The 22,442-nt window shown below is 37.5% G+C and overlaps 1 protein-coding gene across 1 annotated transcript in view; it reads right to left on the bottom strand.

Annotated features, from left to right (window-relative positions):
• JADE1 (jade family PHD finger 1) overlaps nt 1-22,256 on the bottom strand; it is a 125,978-nt gene extending 103,722 nt beyond the window's left edge. The window contains exons 1-2 of the mRNA XM_085546543.1: nt 21,861-22,256; nt 16,250-16,350 (exon numbers count right to left, since the gene is read on the bottom strand). The gene's annotated coding sequence lies outside the window, so the exon portion shown is untranslated. The remainder of the gene's footprint in view (nt 1-16,249; nt 16,351-21,860) is intronic.
• Between the last annotated feature and the right edge of the window lie 186 nt (nt 22,257-22,442).

Raw genomic sequence — 22,442 nt, 5'->3', positions numbered from 1 at the left:
TGAAGGCATCACTAATCAGCAACTACTGAAGTCTGAATCTAACTATTTGCAATAAAGTAGTAACAAAATATTATCCAGATTACCAACTACTTTGTTTTCCAAGATAGATCATAATCTCCATGTCTGCTTTGGTTAAAATAGTTTAGGACATGACTGGAAACTCTTGCTAAAGGAAAAGGATCTGCCTATATTAGATTAGGATTTGGCAGCAAACTCTGAAATATTATAGTCTGTCATATCATATGGCACTAGGGCTCAAGACTTTTCACATTCCTCTAGTTGCACATGCTAGCAGAACTCGGCACAAATTCTCACATCCGAAGGGAAAAATGGTTCATTTATGGTTTCTGTCTGAAGCTGAATGAGCATTCTGGCATTTTATTTTAAGGGAAAAAACCCTCAGTTTTTACAGCAGAAAAAATAACTTGGCCTACTTCCATCAGGGATTTATGTGTGGCAATAAAATTCAGCTTCCTGAGAGAGGGTGCCCACATTCCCCATGAAATTTAGGTATTAAAACCAGCAAATGTAATGGACTGCCTCCTTGACAACATTAAATAATGTCAAAACAAAACAACAAACAAAGAAACAAACAAAAAGGATTTAATTTTTGCCATCCATAAGCACTTAGGGACTTATCCTCATTTGAGGTTCTCAGCTACCAACCCTCTTCCTTTTAGTGCTGGTATTTCCATCTCATCCGCTCCTTCTAATGAAAAACAAAAGAAAATTCACGACATTCCCCAATTTGCAATACTTAGAAACTACAGTGTTGAAGTGTTTACTTTTTTAGGGAAAGATGCATATTCAAATTCCTCCTGTGAATAGATTGAAGCCTTGATTGTCCTCCAGGCAAATAATGTAAAATACTTTATGAAGATCTGTATTACTAAATATCATCCTAACACGTACATAAATGAAATTCTTCACACTGATAAATTTCTGAGAATTACTACACTCTACAGTGCAATTTAGAGTGCATTCTCTGGAATGCACGTAATCCCACAAACACTATCATCATTATTTTTTTAAGCAATCTGGTGGGGGGAAAAAAAAAAGCCCAAGTGGAGTAAAACAGAAAAATCATAACAGAGATGAGTCAAAGTGTTTGAATGAATCTGTTATCCAGTTCTTACGTATTGAGGCAGGGCCCAATGATAGAATTGTAGTTTATCTCCAATGCCACATGTAATTATCAACATTAAGCACCATATGGAAGTGAAGACACATCTTTAATCCATTTTTAATAGCTCTGGAAAGGAATGTCAAATCTATATCTTGTAGGCTTTTTTCCCTTTTCTCTTCTTCTTCAAACAGTAACATACCTGGGATAGAAGTGATTTATTTTTCTATACTGAGAGTTACTACTCTAGATATCCAAAGGGAACAAACAGGTATTATGGTCTTCAATGTTGCCCTAAGAACCCACCTGCATTTAGAATAAGAAATTGTATAGAGCTCTGAGATATTGTCCAGAGTGCAAATGGAAGAATTAAGAGTTATATCCCATCTCAGGCTGAAATTAATATATTTGAATTTATTTGAATATATAGAATTCTATAATTCTAAGATTTTATATACTCCTTTTTGTATGTTTGTGCTGATCTGTAAATTTAATTGTGTTTTGAAATCAAGGACCATTATTTTATCTGAAAAGGTTCTAATTATGCTTAGTCTTTACTTCTGCATTTTTCTATTTTGAAGTAGAAACACACAGAACTGAAAACTGCCATTGCCAGTTGATCACTAGAATTCACTCTAGAAAAAAATATGCTGCCTGCAGCCCTAGAAAACTGCTTCCTCTTGTTTGCTTTTGTTGGGAAAGAGCAGTGCAGAGGTAGGCAATGAATCTGATGACTCCTGGAACTGCTAAAGACCTTTTGACAGATAAAAACTAGAATATTCCAGTTTTTTTCTCTACCGAGAAATCCTGAGCAAGGGATTAAGGATGTACTGCAAAAGCCTGTTAAACTGTAAGCAGAATCCATGGGCTCTGTAAATATTGAGAAGACTTGTAGAAGCTGTTTGGTATGCACATGCTCATTAATACTGATTAGTTTAGATAAGGAAAAATACACCAGATTTGAAAATAATTTTAAAATGTGTAAATTTCAGCTCAGATTGTAACCTCCATGCTCAGAGGTTTATTGTTTAATTGCAGCACAGGTTATCATAAAATGTAGAAGAATAATAGAAGAATAATGGAGTATTAACATATTTTAAAGAGTAGGCTTAAAGTTAAGATGGTAAAAACATGAATTCTAGTACAGCCTAGAGAAAAGGACAGTTATATTTTGAGTTCCTCTCTGATATCTAGTAACACATCAGCACAAATTAGAACAATATTTCTAAATCTAGATATATTCTTAGAGACAAACTGCAAGAGTTTACAATCACAGCAACCTCAGTTGTAGCAATTCCAGAATGAAAAACAAGGATCTGAAATGTATAAAAATTATACCAGAGTATAAATGCAACTGCTGTTCCACAGAGTGCAATAGTCATTATTTTGTGATTTCAGTCTGTGCAAAGTACCCACCATGACAGTATCTTAGACACACTTCTCAAACTTTCTAGACTAAAATTAATTTATGTAGATTTGCAACATAAAGCACTTAAAATTTAAGAAAAGCTACATTTAGGCTTATATTATAAATGTCAGTCTCTCTTTCTGCTTTCCCAACCTATGCAATGCAGCAGAGCACTCCTAGGAAAATAACAGGCTATTGCAATTGTATGTTATGTCATAATGCATTCACTTTAAAAGGCAAAATTAGATTTACTTCCATAGGAAGAATAAAGCAAGTAATTGATTTTAGAAGCCTGTATTTGTCAAGAACAGAGAATCTAAAGGCTTTTAGCAAATTAACTTTTTAAACTAGTAACAAGTATCACATTGGAGTTTTCCAGTTACAACTCTGGCACTGGTGGTAGTAATGGAAGTGATGTTAGAAAGAAGGTTCAAGGCACTGAGGCTCAAAATGCTGTCATCGCTGTGGGAAAATGCTACATCTAATTGTCACCTCTCAAAGAATCCATCTAGCCTGATTTAGTTTGAGGAACTGTCAAGATTCAAATACTGAACTTAAGCAGAATTTCCTGGAAACAGGCTATATAAATTCTTAATGTGACTTGAAACTCACACTGTTCAAATGTAATCCTCCATACTACACTTGGGTTTTTAAACTGAATTATGTAGTATGTTATGGCATTTAACAAATTTAATGATCAGAAGACAGAAAATTTTACAGGTGTATTTTAGAAGAACTACAAGCATGCTGAGAACTGAGGACAACTCTTCTAAGCTTGTATTCACAATGATCTGAGCTATCTCAATTTCAGGATGAAAATATGTTAAAGCATTTATCTCAGCAGGCTTCCATTTCCTATTCTAGAAAGTAAATTCTTTGAATATGAATAAAAATTCATTCTCCCTGTTGTTGTAGTAACAAATTCTTTCTTACCATTATTCTAAGGGTTATTTACAGATACAGTCCTACACATCACTGAACGCTGGGAGTATTCTGATATACATTGTGATTCATGCTTATTTCTAGTGATAATATTAACTATACTACCTGACAAATGCAATTGCAAGGAATGTGAATTTACTTTCTAAAATATGCAGTTCTCACATGCAGCCACTGGATGGACTTATGGAGCTAGTGAATATTTTTGGTTGTAGAAAAGATACAAAATTAGGTGAGCAATTGAGAACTTTCCTTTCTGGTCAGCAAAAAAATTTCTTTAGAAAAGACCTAAGCCTACAAACAAGGTACAAGACAGGATTTAATCTCTTGACCTATATTTTTCAACACCTTTAGTTTAAGAAGTACTAGGCTGTGGAAATTAAGCAGAGTGATAGGAAAACTTGATTGTAAGAGAACATGTAAGCCAGTTGTAAACATGATTACTTGGTACCAAAGTTCTAAGGTAAAAACACTAAAAAATATACTGAAAAGAAACAGCCTGGAAACAGAAGCAAATCAGAGCTATTGGAAGTTCAGTTCAATTTTTTAGAAGTGCACTGCTTCAAAATGTCCCTACTCCCTAAGAATGATTTTAGGAAATATTTGCTTTAGATGTCTCATTTTTTTTCTGGAATAGGAATCATATGAAAATTTGAATCTTACTGCATATATTTGAAAAATGAGCCTTGCATTATTAAATCATCCATCAATACAAATATTTTATTCTTTTCTTTAGTATAGCTGGCTCTCACAATTATTTCTGAGTATTTCAAATGTATTATATTTACTTATAGGACAGTCTATTTAATGCACATTTTAAGCTAGTTTTCATTCAGTGTATACAATAATAATGTATATATGTGTGATTCCATGCCTTTCTGCACTTGGGTAGCTAAGAGTAGTAGGTATCAGTTATGGCAGGAAAACTCACTAAATCTACCCAACTCCTTGAACTTCAAGTAAATAGGGTCATCGTGGGGAAACAAAGTTAAGTTCAGGAATGAAAGCATAATGAAAAAAAGAGCCCTTGCATAAAGCTCTCTATAGCTGCTGTTCTAAAGCTGAAGCAGTGACAGACACTGACATGGTCCCATCACTCTCTTGATATAACCAACTGTAGGATATGAATGTGATTACATTGTTTTATCATTTTATTCTACATCATCTCCCTATTCTGTCCCAAATTGTTCAGAATGGCAATAAAATGTACCTATAGTTGAGATAACTCTGCATGCCTGAACTTCTTTTGTCTTTGTCTTGCTGAGTATACTGTCATAGCCAGGATGAATGAGATACAGCTTTACAAAGCACATGAGCAGGGAAGAAAGACTGTATCTGGTTCTGCTTCAGTGTGACTGTCTACCGCTTTTAGCCCTCTTCTGGAACAAAATACCAAAGGAGACTACAGACATCTCAGCTATCAACCTATATCGATCCTCTTTAACTTCTTGATCCTGAGAATAGTAACTCTATGGATAAAAGGAAAGCTGCAGAAAATAGATAGATAGATAGATAGATAGATAGATAGATAGATAGATAGATAGATAGATAGATAGATAGATAGATAGATAGATAGATCATTCTGGATCTGACCGGTATTTTGCTGCTTTTTACCATAATCTTCAAATTCATCATTTTTAGAAAAGCAAATTAAGCCTGATGAAGGGCCCAGAACACGCTAACTGAGCAACCACACTCCAAGTTATACATCTACTTTAACACCATCCTAAGTCAGGAGATGACATCCATGAATTACTTTCCTGTTGTTATAAGACAGGATATGGAATAAGAAGGAATTGCACCTCTTAAAATTATAATAATCATAGTGCCCGTCATTGGACACTGTTTGGAAAAAAATGTAATATTCCTCTGGCATGCCAGGACTTCTGAATGCCATATGCTGTCCTGACCTCAGATGGGGGAATAACATCTGGTATAAAAACCTTGCAGTCAGTAATGGAGACTGTACGCTCTTCTCTCTACCCCTCTACCTCTCTGACAATTACAGACCATGGTATTTCAGGAATGAAGTCAGGCTACAAGAATATTGAATGACTGAGTCAGGGACTAGGAATGGGACTGGCAACTGTAGAGTGTGCCTGATATATATGATTGCCTAAAAGAAAAATTGTGACAGGCTAGGTTCTCTTTTATCTCTCTCTATACAACTGTATTTTCTTCCTCATGTCTCTCTAATACATCCAGTGTCATATCAAATGTGTGTGCCTCCCTGCTAAAAATCCCCTGGAAAACTTCATGCCTCAGCCAAGAATGCTTCCACTGCAAAGCCCCTGAGCATGACTTACTATTCTTGGCTTGTTCTGCCCTCCTTTAATTTCTTGACCTTGTTCTGGAACTAGGTGTTGGTCTGCTTTTAATCATGCCAGACTAACTAAACAGCAATCTTCTCATACCAGTGCTGATTCAGGAAGCCTCTGCTAAGCTGTTGCTTTGGGAATCTTCAAGCATACGAAGATTAGGTCATACACTTCCTTCCAGGGTAGTTGGCACCATGAGTTGCCAGCTCCAAGCTCGGACAATAAGCTGGGTGGGGCAACATCCTAACATTATAGAGGCCAATGTTAATGGAGTCTATGGAATTACTTACACCACTAATCTCACCACCTACATAAGCAAATCAAGTGAATCATCTACCTTACTGGTCTACCAAGTCTCAGACACACGTGATACTAGATATCACATGAATTAGATTTTTAAAGTGATTCTAAATTACATATTACAATGTAAGCTTCTTAAAAACACACACTGAGTTTAGGAGCGGTCCTCCTTCAGGCAGAATATCTAGGTAATTTATTGTTCTGGATGAACCATTGAGTAAGAAACTGTTCATTCCTATTAATAGTATATTAGTTAATATTTTCATTCTGCAACTATATCAAACTTTTCAATTGGCTCTGGTTAGGAAATATGAAACAAATATTTATAATAATAAATATATTTTAATGAAATGTCTGTCGGGCAGTTTGTATCTAGAGGTAACAATACTGATCCAAAACTCCTAATCTTTTATGCTCACAGATCATCCAGAGTTTGTTCAGTCAATTGCTTTATTTGCACTGGATGCACTACTCCAATCATTCAAACTAGTAACCCGCTCTAGTTACCTGCACCTAAGAGTGTAATAGTAAATCTGTCCTATTACAGCCAAATGACAAATATCAGAAAAAATGTTGCTAGACTGAGGATTTTGTCTGTGTTGAGGCCTGAGAATTCCCACCTGCTCTACGGAATGCTACTGTGCATGCACTAAGTCACAGTATGGGCTAAGAACAGCTTGGAAAACTGCAAGTGTGGGTGACATATGAGATACAGTATGAATTCCCGTCACCTAATTAACAACATCTACTTTCTTTGACACATAAATACTCTAGTAGTCAATTCTTGTAATTCATAAAGTTGGATCTGACTTTTTTAATGTCTGCCACACTGAAGAAGTAACAAGATTACAGTACCTGTATTGCTCAATCCCAACACTTGAAATGCCTAAACCCTGTGTCAAATTATCTCCTGCTTATCTGGAATGCTTGGACATACTCATGCTGACATTTCAGAGTTTATTTCAGATTAGCTTTTTAAAGGCACAGAGACTATCGGTGCACGTTTCCACATGCTCTGTAACCTACTTCTGACCAATTTAGGGTTTAACTTCTAACACCATACACATAGCCTTTGCTCACTGGAAGCAAACACAAATATCCATGCAAATATGAAGGAAGTAAGGATTTGAAAGTAAAAATAATAATTTGCAATTCCAAAAGAACAGCTGAAAAAAATTGATAATTTTTCTATACAGGAGGAGACCTATTAGAAATATGTATAATTAAATTCCAAAGTCAGAAGTTGGCAACAACAAACTTCTCTAATACAGGAGTATCCAGAGCTGATCGAAGAAACTCATAGCCAAGCTCAATGTAGCAAGTCCTAATCCAGAGGTAACTCTACCCTTGTTTTCTTCATCTGCTGTACTTTAAAACTCCTTGTATTATGTCACAGCTATCTAATTTTGATCCTTGCTGCTTTATAATGAGGTATGTCTTTTTTTATGAGCTAGTTCTTAACCTTTGAAAATGAGATGTGAGATGTGAAAGTATGTTCTATAGTACTTTTCACTCAGAAATGTAAGTCTCTGACTGCTTGCTAATGTGCAGACTGCATGCCACAAACCCATGCTCTCTAGAAATCCAACCCAAGTGAGGGAATAGATTCCTTCAAAAGGAGTGGGGGTGAACAACATAGGGTATAAATTTTAAACACCAATATGCATCAGTATGTACCAATACCCAATTTTATCTACCTCATCTGTGATTCAGAACCTCTGGATGACCTCAGAGAATTACAATAGTGAACGATTCTGAAAATCAAGGGAATAACCTTTATATCTGTGGTTGAGTTATTTGTGTTAAGAGCTTACTCATCAGTGAAGATCAGTGGAAATACATGCCACAGTTACAAAGCAGTGTCAGTGGTTAAGGAATATACAGTCTAGCATAAATCACAAAACTCATAGTACATACAGAGCAGAGAAGCATACTACGATCTTTTTCATAATGTGTTTTTCTTGAATTAAGGAGTTTCTAAATAATGCAGTATTATGCATGAATTACTTAGATAAGCTGGAGTGGCAATATCGTTTTATGCAAAAATAGAAAAATGCTTCTCCATAGAAATACCTAAAGATTATAACTGTGATTTCACAATCAGTGTAAGCCAATCTGTTTGCACAGTTGTGGAAAGCAGTTATTCTGTTCTCTCCTCCATCTCTGGATGTAAGATGATGCTTTTCCCTTGCTAGGGCTCGGTGCCATAAAACAACACTATTCCCTCAATGCAACTACCTTGCATTAAGACAGTTTAGAGAACACAGCAACAAACTCAGTGATGAGTGGTATTGAGGTCTTAGGTAGCATTAACGTGAGATATTAATGAGGTTTGAGTAACTTGGGTATCCAAAGATCTGTTTTCATGCTTAATCTCTTGATACAGTGGATGCCCACATACCTCAAAATGAAATCCAAAACAACCAAAGAATTGATCAAAAAGCTGATTGAAGATACCATCTTAGCAAGTACTTACCTCGAGCAGATCAAGAGGGAAGAGTCAGTGCATGGTTACTAGTGTTCTATTCCATCTACGTAGGAGTCAACATACAGAAATTCTATTATAGTAATAACTCCAATTCATAGCCCTTGGTCTGAGGTGGGAAATCTGGGCTACGTTTTTTTGGGTTTTTTTTTGCCAAGAACGGTGACAAACAAATCTCTCTAATATGTTCTCTGATCACCAGCCTAACATTTTGTTGTTAGATAAAGGCCAGAGTAAAGGAATCGGGCAGGCATTTGTGATACTTTTTTTTGGTACAACTTGAAGAGAAATGGGGATATTAGGTGTATTGGGCAAGATCGGAAACATGTCACTAACTCTTTAGCATAAAAAGAAACAATACATAGAGAATATCCTGAGTTGGGAGGAACCCAAAAGCACCAAGTCCAACACCTGGTGCTGCAAAGGAACACCTAAAAATCAAGCTGTATGTCTGAGAGCATCTAAATGACAAGATGACAAATTGTAGTTCTATATGTAAATATAGGGGAAAAAAAGGATTTAACACCATTCTTACTTTTGGAGTCTTCTTTCCTTGATAGTATAAATGAGTGATGAGACTATACAGCAATTTTCTATATCATTCACAGGACTTTGATCCTCAGCCTTCAAACAAGTTAAAGCAATCTGAAGACTTCAGATCGGACTGTCTTGCTAGACCAGTGCAACAGCTGCTCTTTACCTAGGAATGTTTTCATGAGTTGCTAGTCAGGTCATCCAAACTCTCAGTTCAAAGAGCAACAGAATCAGCTACCATGTCCTCACATTTCCATAGGAGTTCTTACATCAGCACAGACCATCTCACTTAATTGAATTCCCAAGTGCAAATCGATAGAAAGGATACAAAAGGAAAGCAGAAGTTTTAGCTACAATCTCTGCTGATCACCAGATTAGTACTTCAAAGACAAGAATAAAAACTGCCTGCTCTAGATAAAAACTGCATTCAGTAACAGAGATTTGTATATTTTTGTTTTGGAGAACATACGTAAATTGGTTGCAATATGTTATTTCTAATTCACTTTCACAACAAAGGGTAAGAATATCAATAATAATAATCAAGGGGACTAGGTTATATCAGATCCTTTTGGAAGCCAATAAAAAAGGAATTACAGGTGTCATAATAAGGTAACACTTGTATTCCTGGCTGTAAAATTTCTGGAATTTAATCAGATTCGAACTTAGTAGTTTGCATATCTGTGTCAGTTCACAGTTCTCTCTTCTCTGGGTGGATCAAGACACCATAGTGAGTTCCCTTTTGCGTTAATAAAAGGAACTGAATCATAGAATCACAGAATGTTAGAAACATAGAATGGCTTGGATTGCCAGCCTCAAGTACTGGATCAGGCTGCCAAGGGCCCCATCCAAACTGACCTTAAAAACCCCCAGGGATGGAGCGTCCACAACCTCTCTGGGCAGCCTTTTCCAGCACCTCACCATTCTCTCAGTAAAAAACTTTCTGCTGACATTTATCTAAGTGTCCCTTCCTTTAGTATAAAACCATTCCCCCTTGTCCTATCACTATCTACCTGTGTAGAGAGCTGATTTCCCTCATGTTAATAAACTGGAAAAAACATGGCTTTCCTACTTACTATTATTTAGAGATGAAGAGCTTGGGACTCTACACTTGATCACTGACCATGGTCATAAACACATAACCAGTCGAATGCCATTCTGCCTTATATTTGGGTATTTCAGCGTACCTTCAGAATGATAGTAAATTTAGGCTTACAGTTGGCCCATTAGGATGGGAGGAGAAAGATAGGAAGCAGCACCTATGCTGTTCATTAGCGGCTATGGTGACAGTAAAAGGCAGGAGACCAGAACAAGTTGCCTGCTTTATCTGAAAAACGTGGCAGGGATCTAATTCTGAGCAGGACACAGAGACTGCTGAGGGTGGTAATGTTAATGGCTGGTGGCTGAGAAGTGCTATAGAATCCTATTGAACAGTTGAGATGATAGTAGATACTGCAGTATCTTAGAACAAAAAGCAGTGTTTTCTAAAACAGCCTGTTTTACCTGGACAGGAAGTGAAGAGAACTGTTTTCCTCCAAACCCACTCTTCTTAAGAGGACATTACACTGTTTGTTCTCTTCAGAATATAGAAAGAAACAGATCTTACCAGCCACACATGGGACTCCTGCAGTTAAGAAAACTGCTATTTCCTACAGTACAACAAAAAACACAGAGACTTTAGCTGAGCTGTGAGGTTTTATGACTGTGTTAACAAATTTCTAAATAATATCTAACATATCTAAGTAGCACCAAAGACACACTACACGAAAGGGTTGGAATGGAAGCACTCTCAAATAATTGTAGGAGCAGCAGAAGAAAGGCGCACAAGTACAAATTACGAAAAACACAGCAATAATAATGCACAGAGAGACTGTCAAATCTGCAGAAAATTATTGCCCCTCGCCATCTCATTATGTATAGAGGGAGAACTGGAACTTACATATCTATGATGATAAGTCTCCAACTGGGCTTCTTTAAATCACAAATGTCTCTAATAGTGGAAACAGAACTCCTGTTTTTTCATAGGCAAGAACGATTCTAAAAACGTGCTTGCAGTGAACAGCCATCTTGTAAGAAATATAAAGAAGCTTTTATGAAACGAAGAGCAGAATATGAAGCTCCCATAGAGGAAATAATTTAAAAACACTATTTTTTAATCAATAAATACTAGGATTCTACTTGGAGGAACACAACTTTTTAAAAACACTAGACCAAATTTTCTTATTTAATAATTCTTTTTCTTTAGAGTTTTTTTTCTTCTCATGTGTGCAGCCTTTAATAGTAGCAATATTAGCTACTCTGTCACAATTACCCACATTTTGTAGCTAATTAATCCTTGAATAGTCTTAAGACTACCGGCAATTTCAGTACAATTGGCAGCCTGAGGCCCCTAGGAACTGTTCCAGCAGCCAAGAATAGCTGGAAAAGAGAGTCGGGCCAGCAGAGACCCTTTCTCCTCAGCCACAACCTAACACATATCTAGTATGCCAAAGGCAAGAGCAACACCGAAATGAAAATACTCCTGAGTGGCTAAATGTGCTCTCTTTATGGCCTTTTAAAACTAATGGAGTAGCATAAAGAGGCTACGGGGAAATGGAAAATAAGACCTTCTAAATGTTAAAGCATAGGCAGGACTACTAATGATTTTTCAGTTTTGCAATGTTCCATTAAAACAATAGTAAAAACACAAATTCTAACACAGTGACTTTTACTCACTTGATGCCTCATATTGCAGTAATTTTGCTGCAGTGTGAGTGTCGAGTGTGCATAAAATTCTACAACTCAACAATATTTCATGTGTATTTTACTCAGGTTCAAGTAACCTCAGATGGGACACACAGGGACAGCAGTGAAGCATAACAACCAGTAAATATATTTTGGCCAAACACATGTGGAAAAGTAAAATTAACATAAAAATTAAAACAGAACTTCAGCTTCAAATACACTGTTAATTCAGATTTTGTTCCACAATTCCACCAAACACTACTGTGTTTGCAGAGAATGGGGAATTCCTTTTTAAAACCTCGTGAAGGTTATGAAGGATCCTTTTCTAAGTGGTTAAGTCCTCACTGAAGGTTTAGCCCTTAACTTCTGCTTTTGTTAACCCCTTCAATTTAGACCAGTGTTTTCATGGAGAAGTTTTTCATCAGATTCTTAAAGGGAACTGACTTCTTGCATAGCAAGAAGCATTAGAGTCTGAGGGAAGAGTAGAACTGGCCACATACAGTGGCTGCCCTCTGTTACACTGAATTAGGTGAGTGGTAAAACTACAACCCTTTCAAAACCATTCTGGAAACTACTTTCCACTGAACTGTGAAGAACGAAAGAATTGGCAGAAGATGTTGCAAAATTATTAGCCTTCAAGTTAGTAGACATCCATTGTGCAAAGTTGGCAACTACATTCTTTTAATTTAATCTTTAGCTTATCAGTGCTGATGAGCAAACTGATGCAAACATACCCACAGATATGTCAGCATTGTTGAGGCTGACTTTGAGATAAACACTGGACTCTGAGCAACAGTAACAGCTCAGCTCAGCTGTCAGCAGCAACACCACAAAGCTACAGGAAGACACGTTGCCTCTGGCAACAATACTGACTTAAGTTACTTCTAACAACTTTTCCCTCCTTCCAGCCTGTCCTGTTCCCTTGACAACCATGTTACATTATCCACAAAACTGTTTTTAGGCAGCAGTGTGAATCAGGCCCAGGGCACTAGATAGGTATTAAAGAACAACACTATAAGAAGATGTTGATGGGCAGTTTAAACTGAATTAGTCTCCTGATTCAGTTCACAATCATCCACATAAACAGCTGTGTTGGCACAGCTGTAAGGCTGTCAAGAACAAGCAGCTGGCAGTTGAGGTGAGACTTGGGAACGCCTTGGAACAGGCTGCTGCTCAGGAAACAACACATGAAACAATACATTTACTGTATCCGTCTTGGCACAGGATACCCACACGTGTTTGTCACTTCCAGAGCCAGAGCCCATGACCTTATTTACTGCCATTATATGAGGCACCAGTAATCTTTTACTAGTCTTTTTGATGAAACTTGTCTTCCCTTCTGGGAGGAGTCTGGGAAGTGAACGAACAACTGAATGCTCTTAGCACATGACTGCAATTTACGAGCTTATGGAAAAACAAACTAAAACCATATCTAATTTGAGTTCCACTGAAGTACAGGCACAAACCTCAATCCTTCTGTATAGTATCACTAAGATACTCCCCATCCAAGTACTTCAGTGTCAGCTATGCCAAGACCATATTTAAAGCACTGCACAAAATTCACGCAGGGTGTTAGAGCTGTAAAATTTCCCAAAATAACTCCAGTGTTCTGACACTCAATTTCCTGCTCTTTGTGTTCCCCTAACCTCAGAGTCCAAGACTTGAAAAGGCAAAATTTCTTCCTTCTATGGTCCTGCTCATTGATCAGATATTATGATAGATATATTGTAGAACAGATTCTGTGGAAAAAACATTTTAACAAGATAGCTGTACACTAGTGCAAGTTGTCCAAGAGCCTATTGACTCACTACCCTTGGAGATATTCAGAACAAATTCCCTTTTTGTTACATTTAATCCCCCCATATAAGTTTCCTATGTAAGCAATAGTTAATTCCAGTGGCTTTGAGGAGCTCAGTGCCTAGAAGCAAAATCCTGAAAGGTGAAGAGTCCCTGCTAAATTTCAGTTTTTATAGTACCAAAGGAGGAGGCGTTGATTTGGGTTTTTGAGTCTCCCTCCAGACAGTGGAGATCCTATACCTTTTTCCACCTCTTCTTTTAAATTTGAAAATGTAGACCTGATACTGCTAATATCAATAATGAAGGAAATGGGGGCTAATTTTCCACACTAGATGTGTTCTCACTCTTGATACTGCTTGTAACATTCCAAAACCAACTTGAAGCCTGAGACAGGGAAGACAAAGCCATAACTGTGTGCAATTCAGAAATCATTTTGAGGGCTAAAGCTTTGGTATAGGTATAAGGCCTTGATGTATGTTAATGAAAAAAAAAACTAAAAAAAAAAAAAAATTTTAAAAAAAAAGATTTTAAAATGCTTGTTTGCAGGAACATTTATTATATTCATTTTCTGTTAGGCTGTAAGGTTGTGGAGAACAAGAAATCAGAAGATGGTTTTGCCTTGCAGTATGGGAGCCTTTCTAAGCATCTTTTCCTATCATCTGTGAGAAAATCCTAAGTTGGGGTGCCATTTGCCATTGCTTTGCAATGAGAATTAAGTACATTGGGAGTTAACAGAATAACAATTATAATAATTATAAAATAATTATAAACTATCTTGTGTAAAACATTTTTGTGTGTTGTGCCTTAATGGTACGATACGATTTGTTTTAGAAGACATGTATATCCAAAAAAATGTTTAGAAAGGTTTTTGACGTTAAAAAAAATGCATTAGTAAAGTTTCATAGATGCTGCTGTTTAGTGATGAATGTTTTCTTTTGTCATCAAGATGCTCTTACTCAGACACATTTTAATGAAAGCGTCTTCTCTGGAGGCTGGCATGATTGGCATGGGAGCATAGAGAACAGTGGCCAGCTTGCTGGAGAGAAACTAATTATGTTAAAGCCAATGGTTCTTAATAGACTCTGTGTAGCTTAATGCCAAGACTCATCACTGATGGAAGACTGGCTGGCAATCAAAATCATAGAATCATCAAATCAAAGAATGGCTTCGGTTGGAAGGGATCTCAAAGATCATCAAGCTCCACCCTGCCAACCTCCATATCTAATACTAGACCAGGCTGCCTAGGGCAGATGCTGAGAAGGTAAGCAGGAAGGAGGAGGAATACACAACTACAACTGCATTTGAGGGATCGGGTCTCGGTGTACCAAAGATCTCTTGGATACTTGGTTATTCAAGCATTCTTCAGTCACATCACGCTTGTTAACCTTATCCACAATGTCCATAATGGAAGATTAAGCTGTCAATACCTTCTTAAAATATCCAGTTTAGTTTTAATTCTGTTGAAAATCCAGCAATTTAACAAGCCTGATCATTTAAAGGAATCAGACTCATCTGCATCAAATATACTCGATATTTTACAGTCTTTAGGATTTGTGATTTCCCCTGAGTTTTTTAGCATCCAAAGCTATTTAGGAAAACATGTCTATAGCATCTGTGGCTCAGTAGCTGTACTGTCTCGGTCCCAGGGGCACTGTAATCACTGGTAGGATAGCTGTTGTTTCTTCTGCAGGTAAAGTCAAATAGGCAAATCCCATTACTGACTATCTACAAACATAGCAAATACCTGTGTGACATCAAAACTCTGTGTATTTCATCAAATTTCTCTTGGAAGATTTTTCTATTAATGCTTTAACAAACCATCACCTTCCAGAAAATTCAGTGCTGCAGCACGTTTTACATTATCTTCTACATACTTAGCACTTGCATATAATGTTGTATGATTGCAGTAAAATAGCACTAGTAGTACAGATTACATCTAAATGGTCTTGAGCCCAAGCATGTGTTTTGAGTACATCACAAGTGCTTTATAAGAATGGAACAGTGGTATGTAGTCAAGAGTCTATGCTATTTCTCCACAGGAAACTGTATTAAAAATACCAATCTCCCAGTATAACCTGGTGTCATTCTGAGAATAAATATAAACATTTAAGAGGTGAAATTGGTAGCAAAAATAGTAGGAGATTGCTAAAGACTGAAAATTTCAGCCCTTTGAAGAATGAGTTTGCAAAGTCCACTAAAATTTTTCAAGAGAAATTGAATGACTCCTTAATTTGTAATTTTTGAATACTCCAATAGTGCTATCTTAGCACTATCTTATCTACAGCTCTACAAACTCTTAACTAATATCTATATAATAGGAATTGTTGCTAAATTTAGAGTGCTGTTCTCACAAGACAGGAACGTTCCTTATTATAATTCCAATTTTTAGAAGTCCTGTACCTGTAAAAGTTTGGTTACGGTAATTCTGTCAGTTAAGAGAACATTTTCACTGATGTATACCAGCACAATTAGTACAGATGAAGTTGCACTAGAACAAAACTGACTTACAGCCTACAGTACATACGGAACTTCACAAAAGTATTTCTGCATTTGTATAATTTCATCTACCTTGCAATATCTATTCCAAATTATTCCCTGGGATGGAGGCACAGGTAGGCTCTTACCTTGAGTTTGCCAGGAACAATTGTTTTTTCAGCTTATCCTACACCACTGCTCATTTTCACCTGGTTTGCCATAAACTTCCAGCTCCATTTGTTTCCATAAACTAGACAGTTTAGAGGAGAAACAAACAAACAAACAAACAAATAAATAATAAAATCAGAGACAGTAGCAGTTTTCATAACCTTTGTTATTCTTCAGTTAAACCTGTTCTCTGGACTGGTACACTATACATCCCAAAAAAAATTGTTGTGCTTGCCCAGTAAAGACTAAATTGCAGGTATAAAAATGAGTAGCCAAGTTTAACCTATGTCAAGCAGTACTGACACTGAATGTTGAACTGCAGTCAATTACAGCCCTGGGCCAAAGACAGACAATACTTCAGTGACAGTAAATTCATGAATTCTACTGGAAATAATGACAACTAACAAAACTCCAATAAAGCCTTGAACAATCTCAGCCATTTTTATATCAAAGATAATAATATTTGTATGCACTAATGGGTTCAACCCTTAGATTTAGGAAAACTCAAAAATTATCCATTTCACCCTCTAATATTCTTGCTTACTATCTTTACCTCCAGTAAGTACTGTCATGACAATTAATCTTCAAGATGAAATGCCAAAGATACATAATATAACATAGCAGCTGCATATTTAAAAGAAGAAACATGGAGGGATGCACAAAATAAAATCTTCCTCCTTTATAATATAAGCCTGAACCTAAACCTTCAATTTCAAGAAATGTATTTCTAAGTACTATTATGAATCAGTTTCCCATCTCACTGTTTACATTAATACATAAATACACCCGGGATTTCTATGTACATTATATGTACCTCATATTCTAAAATATTTCTGTATCTGCCTAAGGCATAAAATAGTGTTTGGATTTGCGACTCTTCCATTCTTTTGCTCTGAGGAAGAGAAATGTCAGTCTTTCTGCAGTTAATCAGATGTAGACATGCACAGACTTGAGAAAGATTTGTCGAAGGACTTGTTAGGGTTTACTGCATATAAGTATGGTAGGTATCCTGTGAGATAGTAAATACCTTGAAGAAATAACTTTGTCCCAGGTGAGTTCATATCAGATGAGATACTGTCTGTACTATTCTATTACTATGCATAGTAATCAGGTATATCTCCTGCTCATCTGACAGAAAGCTGGCGTAAAATCTGAAAAAACACTGTAGCATATGCTCTGGCTGATTCGATAAAAATGCAGTCATGTATGCACACCAACACAGATCAAATTTTTACTGCCAGAAAATCCAGCATGCACAGACTTGATATTACTTGATACAGAACCAGACATATATTGCTTCATGTTTTCTGTGTGCTTTTACTTACTTCATGATGATCATGAATAAAGAGTACAGGTTTGTTCAAAATCTCCCAAACAAATACTTGTGTGAAGGGACCCCATTATAGTATAATGGTTCTTCAAGTAAGGATGAACATGATCTCCACACAGCATGAATGTCTCTTTCAGTACATCGGTATACATGATTTTGAATATCCATGGTTTAAACAAAGAGATGATTTATGTAAGGCAAAAGAGGCTATAATGCCCTTAAGTAAAAAAGATGTTAGACTGGCAGTGTAAGTGCACACTTGGAGATATGCTCATGTATAACACAGAAATTCTTGTGTCACTTTTCACCTCTTTACAGCCACTAATAGCACTGGAGCAGAGAAAATCTCTGAATTTCTATAGGAGATAGTCCTGTGCAAGCTTTATCCTGTGCCTGAACTCTCACATACACACTGTCTGCACAGCTCAATACTTTTTCAGCCCAGATTACTAGAAGTAATGGTTGCTGTTACCACTGGAGCAAAATTTAGTCTCTAAAGAATACTCCTGCGTGACTGCATTGAACATAGAAGTTAAGAAGAAGTTGTCTTGAAGACGACTCTTTCTTACTCCTCACAGGTTATTTCTGTTGAACATCCCTCCAGCTTCCAATTCTAACAGACTTCTAAATTATAATATTGCATTACTTCTTTGGAGGATGGATTTCCTCCATCTCATGGAAATCCTCAGCTCATTAAAACCAAGTCAAAATTTCCAATATCTTTAAGTTTGTGAAATTGAAGTCAGTGGGAAAGCTGTCATTGACTTCACAGGATTTAAACTGTATCATTGTACAGATAAACATTACCTGGTTACTTAAGAGCTCGGCATGCCAGTGTTGCGGTAAAATACACAAGGTACAATTCTGCCCAGTATGCTAAAGGTCACACCTGCATGGGTGCAAACTGAGCTGGGAGAAGGGAAACACTGAGGTTATTTGCAGCTGCACTAAGCTGTTCAACTGATTTTCTGACCTCAGCTCTACATTGCCCACATGATGTTTCATTATCTATTTCATCACCTTAACTAGGAGGCACTGCAGTTGAGAGATGGCAAGAATGCCTGCTCCTGAGCTCCTGAATTGCAATGTACCTGCAAATATTCTATTTCCCAACCCTTCACACAAGTCTTATCCCGGTTTCCCCTTTTCTATCTGTTAAATATGCTTTTTTTTGTTTTGTGTTCCATCCTGGAGACCCGATGAAGAATACTCTTCTGCAGCTCTCGCACAGTGCCTACATTTTCTGCCAGTATATCCCACAATACCCTGAGTTAATACAGTCTAATGATAGGCTTGGGCATTTAGAATTTCTCCTATACTATTAAGAGTCAAATAGGAAAAGGCAGTCACTTAGTGCAGGAGTATGTCTCATTTATACCAAAACCTCTTGCTTCTAGGTGGCTATGCCCAAAGCAGAGCAGAGGTTCAGCAGATGCATCCCTTGTTCTGAGGGAAGGCACTACTAGTCAGCCAGCTGGTCAGCACTACGCTGGTACCCACAGGTCCCAGTCTGAAGTACAGAGACCCTTCTGTGATGCACACGAATGTAAGCAGATACTATTTTGAAATAAGACATCAAGCATTGCATTGACCTCAACTGTAAACATGCTGTATCAGCTTCAAACAAAATCAATCAATGTGTCCCGTATATTAACCTGGGTTTAAAAATATCTCAGTCAATGGAGCTGGTTATTATTCCAAATTTACTGGAACATCTCCATACATCTTCACACATGGTCCACCTCCTCATCTGCCTTGCATGTAGCCATAGGGGGTAAGACTTCAAGATCAGTGGATAAAAAACATTAGCCACAATACTGGATCGTATGAGAGTTCAGTTTCGGTCTGTAACATTGTGGTCTCGTTGTGCCTTTCACTGAATTCCATTTTATTTCCAGAGACTGCAATAAACAGTGTTTGAAAAGAAAAACTGATGAACATAGGTCTGAGCTGAGGTATTCACTTCCTAATGGAAAAGTCATTCAGATGTCCTACTGGCTTCTCCCTAAAACAATGTAACAGAATTATTTCATATGTGGAGCAAACAAGGTTGGTAGCAACTGGTTTATTTTTAAAATTCTTCAAAGGAAGTAGTGAATCTGAGGACAAATATGCAATAGGGGATCATAATGTATCCAACATGTTTTAACATGCAGGAGCTATTCTGAAGTAGAAAATGTACACTAATGTAGGAAAAGACTGAACTTCTCACACCAAAGAGCAGTAACTTTAAAAGATACTACTGCACTGTTTTTCCCTTATTGCTAAAACAAGTTATGTCAGATAGGATAGAGAGACTGCTATGGAAGTTAATGGCTGTTAACCTCCAAGAACTAAAAGATAAACAAGTAACAACAGATTAGATTACACAGGAACATTGCTTAAATTACTCATTTTCTAGGTGCTCCTCAAAATTTGTTAGGAAAAAACACTAACTCAAGAACAAAAGCTACAGAGCAATAACGTGAAATCAGAAACTCGGTGTAATTCTTTCTTACATGTATTTCCAGGGCTGACAAGGCTCCTTCTGGGAAAATGGCATGAAAGAATTGCTACTTTAATTGCAGAACTTAGCAAAGTATTCATTTTGTAACAGGTAATCCAGAACACCTGATGTTCTTTTCAGTCTCCTAATCATGTTGCTGTAATTACTCCATTGACACACACAGCTGTATAGGTTAGCAACACTTGGACTCCTCAATGAACAGTGAAATACATATAAAGAACAGTAGAAGCAAAACTGCAGTAAGAGACTTTTGTGGACCCTTAATTGGTCATAGGTTTATATAAGTTCATTTTTACCCTTTACAGGAAGAGGCTTTCTGTCTTGGCAAACCAAACCTAGTCAAAGCAGAAACTCTGCAGACAGTCACAGTGGAGAAGCAGCACACCTTCCTGGCAGTTAAAGCTAGAACCAGAGTGACAAGATGTTGTATTACATTACTTCTATTTTATTTTGTCATTTTCTAGTGTTTAAATCACTTCAACCAAAAGTCTTTTAAACTTGACCTTTCCACAATTTCACTTCCTCATTTCCAGCTCTCATCCTGAACAGCCATTTTCCTGCACTAGATCCAAAGCTCACAGAAGTAAACTGATGTAGTAATACACTCGTAAGAGGATGGTTGGAACAGACAAATGAAGCCCACAAGGCCTCTAGTAACCACAGGTTTGTGAAATAATTCCTCCCTGAAGCCAGCAGAACACCACATTCATCCAGTGGGAAGCCACTTACTTTCAGAGATGCGCACATCGGTCAGTATGAATTTGGAGACAGTAAGTCAATAGGAAGATGGTTAAAAGTACTTCAGATTTCTTAGTACTTGTTTTTCTTTTCTAAAACCATCTTTCAAATGCAAAGGTAATTAGGAGAACATTGTAAGGAAACATCCATAGGTACATCTCCATCTTTTCCTGACCTACACCATAGCTGTGCCCACACAATCCAAGCATTTTATTCTTCCATTATAAGAAACTGTTCTTAAATACAGTCAAGATGTAATTTGTTGAGATAAAAATACTCTTCTTAATAGAGCTTAATTGTATGTATATTAACTGTAACCTAAATTATTGTATAATTATATTATTATTATTATTATATTAACTATAACCTATTCAGATTAGGAGGAAGTAAGAGAGCTGCTCCAAAAGAGTAGCAGTAAGAGAGCTGCTCCAAAAGTAACATCTCCTATTTTACTATGTTGGCCCACAATACAACTGAAGGTCTGTAGTTGAACTCCCCCATGCAGGAAAAAATAAAGAAATAATGCACATTCATTGATGCTGGCTGAGTGTTTCTGGAGACCACACAGTGGATGTAAGTGCAGGGAGGCTGTGGGTGGTGAGTTTCAGCAGTGGTGACATTGGGTCACCTGCACTGGTACAGACTGTTACGTGTGTAGCATGCAGGCTCTTGTTCATTGCTGGTGAAAAACACATAGCTAATGGTAGTGACTGCTGAAAATAGTGTTTTGTAGCTGAGAATATACTCTAACAAACAGTGTTATTTTGTTCTTTCTATCTATTGGAACGTCTGTGGAAATAAATAGGAGGCATTACTTTCAGAGCAACCTATGAGTTTTAATTGCTGGTCTTTAATTGGTGAGACCTTCCTGTTTCCTCACAAAGGCTGTCATTACTAAACAGACTCAGAGGGCAGATTAAACACTTGACCAGTATAGGAGGTGTTGACAACACAGAGCTCTATGAAAACACTAAGCATGGCTAAGTGTTACTTTCTGCCGGGTTCTTGCACTGTTTACCTGCCTGCGTGAGAATATTCGAGCTCTCCAGCTTTTGTCACGGGGTGACGAAATGGCGATGTGCTCTCGGTGCAGCTGTCAGTATGAAGGGATGCTCCTGCACCACGCAGTTCCAGCAGTAACAAAGTCGAGCAGGCGCAAAGCGCTGCTGCCTCATTCCATGGCCAGGCAGAGCGGCTGAGCACGGCTGACATCCCCCAGGCCCAGGAACGCACCTGTAGCAGCTCGTCATCAACGTGATGCTGCTTTGCCTGGGAGTACGTTCTCAAGACGAGGAAGAGCTTAACCCTGACAGTCTTTATGTGTGCTACGGGTAAGGATACTCCAATAGGGATGACTGAGTCTCTCCTCGAGAATATTAGTAAAGTCTTTCACCACGTCATCTCCTCCTCGCTCACGTGTGGCATTAATAAGATACATGACACGCACGCACAGCCGCTGCTGCTTTCACAACGCGGCACTGGGCCCGTTAGCGGCCCTCTCATCTCCTGATGCCCAAAATGGACGGCGCTGTTTGCCCGCATTTACGTGCAGCCAAACGCAACGAGCAGCCCCTTCCAGGGCCGCCCCGCCGGGCTCTGC

This window comes from Coturnix japonica, chromosome 4, assembly GCF_054131305.1.
Source record: "Coturnix japonica strain WE chromosome 4, WE-NBRP24, whole genome shotgun sequence".
Classification (NCBI taxonomy): Eukaryota; Metazoa; Chordata; class Aves; order Galliformes; family Phasianidae; genus Coturnix; species Coturnix japonica.
The sequence above is the reverse complement of the archived record's forward strand: the minus strand, read 5'-3'. Positions and strand labels throughout refer to the sequence as shown.